The sequence below is a fragment of the Quercus suber genome, unplaced genomic scaffold, assembly GCF_002906115.3.
Source record: "Quercus suber isolate HL8 unplaced genomic scaffold, Cork oak 2.0 scaffold_357, whole genome shotgun sequence".
Lineage (NCBI taxonomy): Eukaryota > Viridiplantae > Streptophyta > Magnoliopsida > Fagales > Fagaceae > Quercus > Quercus suber.
Genome location: NW_027069809.1, coordinates 306,961 through 311,277, shown reverse-complemented (window position 1 = coordinate 311,277; position 4,317 = coordinate 306,961). Strand labels below are relative to the sequence as shown.

The following is a 4,317-nucleotide window of genomic DNA, read 5'->3' as shown; positions in this document are numbered from 1 at the left end:
TTGTGGCCTTTTTGCATATATTGGAATGCTAATGTATTTTTTGTTCACAATAATAATAATAATAATAATAATATCCAGCAAAAACAAAATTCACAATAATAATAATAATGATGATAATGATTTTAAGTTAAAGTCATTAAGCAAACCTGAATATATTATATAGCTGACTCCCTGTCCCAACTACACTGAATTAATTGTTGTAATATCCAACTAGAAGACCCTGCAAAGAAAAAAAAAATGTTTTCGAATAGAAGTTGCATAGAACTAACAGCTTATCCTCCACTTCCAATGCAGAACTTCATCTATTTTTTTTTTTTCTACAACATAAAATCATATAAATTTACCTTCTTGAACATAACAGTGTAGTTATTATTTACACAAGTTCCCCCTGGAAATATGAGAAGAGGGTTATTTTCAGCCCCTTGAACATGATCCCTCAACTTCCAAGGGGACTCAAAACATAGGACAGTAACCATAAATCATTACTAAGACTGATACCCTTTTTTTTTTGGATTGGTAAGTCACACAGTGGATCTAGAATTCATGATATCACCCTCCAACAAATTATTATGGGAGAAAGAAGTGCTAATTGGCAAGACTGTTGATACCTTATTTACAATAAGAACGTAATTTAAATGCAAATTAATGTATATATTCCAATGTCACTATCCAAATTTTTTTTCCTAGAGTCTTAAAAACATTTTACATGTGGAGGACCAGTAGTTTTGGTCAAACACCAAATGGCACCGGCCCTTTGATAAAATGTAAGAGATATCTCAAGGGGCAACATCATATGGGGATAGAATCAGGGGGGGAGGGAGGGGGGCAGGTGCCCACCCTGAACTTCCAAATTTTTTACTAATAATGACAGTATATTGCATTGAAATGTATTATTTGCCCCTCTACACAAAAGACAAAAAATAAATTCTATTTATTGGGAACAGCCTACTGCTACATGGTTCAGAACTCAACAGCCTTAACTAATAGAACTCTGAGACTACTATAAGTCTATAACTCTAATATAAAACTATGGGTCCCACCTAGTAATGATTAAAAAAAAAAAAAAAACCCTACTGCTAATGCCTAATCTTTAAGAAATACCCAAATTCCATCTTCAATGAGCTATGGAGGTGGTCAAACCCAAGTTTGGCCCCATTTGAGATATAGGCCTAAAGTTATCAGACCAGGAACAGCCCAATGTGCATAAAATGCTATCAAGTTCCTGGGCCTAAAGTAAATGACACCAAATAAGCTAGTTTCCATTGACCATTAGGCTCTGTGATTATATTATGTGGTTCTTTTGGAAACTAGCTAGTAATACTAATGCAATTTCAAAATGTTGAAATAGTTGACCAGTTTCTAGTCTGTCTGTCATCAATCCCAACAACTAGCCAATACCTATTCCTAGTAAATCACTAAACTCAAATGGGACCAAATAAGGCTCAATAGACTATTAGAATAGCTTATATCCAGAAACTTGAAACCTATAGAATTGTCATTGACACTTAAAATTAAGTTAAATTAAAGTGAAAAAGTCTTCTGGTTGCCTATGCCAGAAATTCTGGATAATAACTTTGGCTATGAATGACCTCCTACTTAAACAAATGGATTTCCAAAAATTCATTACTAATTTCTTTGCTGTAAGAAGAAAGATGTATTGTCAATGAGAATGTTTTGAGTAAATAGCACACAAAACAACCACTTCAAAGATCAAAAAGGTCGACTATCAACATTTACTCTTTACGTCAAGAACTCACAGGATCATTTTGACCCTGACCCCATAAATAGTTAGACATATTGAGCTGAAAAAGTAACAAAATAAAAAATAAAAATTAGTGATTAGAATTAAGCCTTCATGAAAGTTCGTTTGATATAACATACAGGAAATTGGAACAAGAAATAAATACCTCTGACCCTATATAGTAGGAGTAGGAGGATGTGATGTCTATATTCAATGTCTCCACATAAGGCGGACAATGCCAGGAAGGTTCTCTTTTTCGATGTCTGTTTTCATTGTTAAACATTGGCACTTTGACAATGGAGTAGGCAGATGTTCCATTGACATTATAGATACAACCTAGGTCCATCAAAGCAAGATGCAAAACACATTAAGGTAAAATTAAGGTAAAGTGAATGACAAGAACAAAGTTCATGACCAATTGTAAAATACATTGCCAGTGAACAATTTAGCTAACATGTGTCAATATTTGCAGACAATGAAATAAAAGATGGCCTTATTTGGCACTAAAAGTCTAAAACAAGTGCCTACGTCTTATAATGAAAGTAAAGTAGGTGTCTCAAACACAAAAGCTCAACCCATGAAATTGGACCAATAATATCAGGTCCTTCAACCATTGATTGTTTACAACTTGGACTAAAATCAAGATGTTCAGGAGAAAAAGCTCAACTCACAACAACAACAACAACAACAATAATGAAGCCTTAGTCCTTTTGGGGTTGGCTAAGCCCAACTCACAATAGAGAGTATGGTAATTTTCCAATACTCATATAAATCAACAAAATGTTTTTTTCTTTTTGGAATTGAGCAAAATCAATAGTACAATAACTTGTCATTAAAAAGCATTAGATGCTGTGCAATATTCTATATGTAGCGCCTAGCCAAGCAATGACACTACCAACAATAAAAGATACAATCTTGATCTCTGCAAATGGGAATCAACATTAACATTCAAGGAAAATACAAACGAAACAAAAAGAGTTATTAAGGAAAACTAACCATGAGACACCAATGGCCAACAGTGAGTTTCTTGACATAAATACCATTTTTTTTAATCAATACCAATTACTAGGTAGTCCCAAGCAGTGCTTTGGGAATACCTAAAGCACAGGTCCAAAAAAGGAGCCTCAAAATCAATCCCAAATTCGCAATAAAAGAAAATAAACCAAAAAAAAAAAAAAGTTGAACTTCTGATGCCTTGATATAACTATGATCGAGGTTCCCAAAGTTATGAATTGACTATCTAACCATATTTTAATAAGTAATTGATGAAGAAAAAGGCAGGTTTAAGCAATGAAGAAACAGTGAATTGATATTTGTGATTGTTAGGAAGAAACAGTGAAGAAAGGCATTTCATTCTCATCTGAGCAGGTATAGCCAAGAAACAAATCCCACATCCCCAATAAACAAATCCCAGAAACCCACGCACCCCAATCTCTCAAACAAAACCAAAAATTAAAAAATGCTTTGACTTTTGAAATACCCACATCCCCAAATGCAAAGATGATGAACTAAAAAGCCAAAAACACAGACACACACAAAGTGAAACAAAATATACTGAGAGAGAGAGAGAGAGACTCATGGTGGCGTTCGATGATTGCGAAGGGATCGAAAGAATCAAAACGACGCCGGTGGTTTGGAACAGAGTGTCGGCGGAGATGGTGGTGGAGGTCGGCGGATATGGTGGTGGAGAAGATGAGGGAAGCTCGGGCTTCAGATCTGCTCTGATTGAGGGTGATGGGTTGAGCTCGGGCTTGATCAGATCGACGGAGGCTGGGTGTGATAGGAGAGGCAAGGGATGAAAAGGTTTTTAGTATTTATATAAATAATGAAGCCGCGTTTTCTAAGTGCGGCTTTAGGGGCCATCTGAGGCCGCGTTTAATAAACGCGGCCACTTCCTAAAACTAAAGCCGCGTTTTATACACGCGGCTACAGAAAAAACTTAAAGCCGCGTGTATAAAACGCGGCTTCAGGCAAGCTGGACCTCCATTTTTTAAAGACGGATTAAAAAAAAAAAAAGAAATAGGCAGGTCCTTGTCCCATAATGTACCTCCAATTTCACCTCATCATCCATATGCAATAACAAATTACCATTTGACACGTATACATTTAACAATTAAAGAACTGTAAACAACAAAAGAGTAAACAGTTGCATGTTTTTGTTTTGCTTTTGGGATGCAACACACACAGAGGGACCACATTTTTTGCTTTGCTTTTGATTCTGTTTTACTAAATAGCACATGTAAACACTAAAATTCAAACCCAATAGAAACTTGGGTCCACTGTGAGACACAATGACTACGACAAACAAAATGCCCATAAACAAACACAAATCCAAAAAACAGATGGTCACATTTTTCATAAACATCAACAAACACAACTAATATTCTCATTCCATTACATGTAACATTAACCATTGATTGATTACTCAAAAAACAATAAAACAACCACAAGCCCAAAGTAAAAACCCAAACAGTGACTGAATTCTTACTAGGATTTTAGTCCCTCGAACAACCCGTTGCTCGTCTAGGTTTACACTTGCAACACTATGTCAATATCAGATGCTTACAGGGATTTTT

The 4,317-nt window shown here is 35.4% G+C and overlaps 1 long non-coding RNA gene across 2 annotated transcripts; it reads right to left on the bottom strand.

Moving 5' to 3' along the window:
* Positions 1–297: 297 nt before the first annotated feature.
* On the bottom strand, positions 298–3,603 carry LOC136061844 (uncharacterized). 2 transcript variants are annotated; one of them, XR_010623703.1, is made up of 3 exons: positions 3,317–3,552; positions 1,908–2,077; positions 298–1,802 (listed from the first exon to the last, which is right to left on the bottom strand). It is a non-coding gene; the product is annotated as an uncharacterized LOC136061844 (long non-coding RNA). The 2 variants fall into 2 exon arrangements; XR_010623702.1 differs by having other exon boundaries at positions 298–2,077; positions 3,317–3,603.
* Between the last annotated feature and the right edge of the window lie 714 nt (positions 3,604–4,317).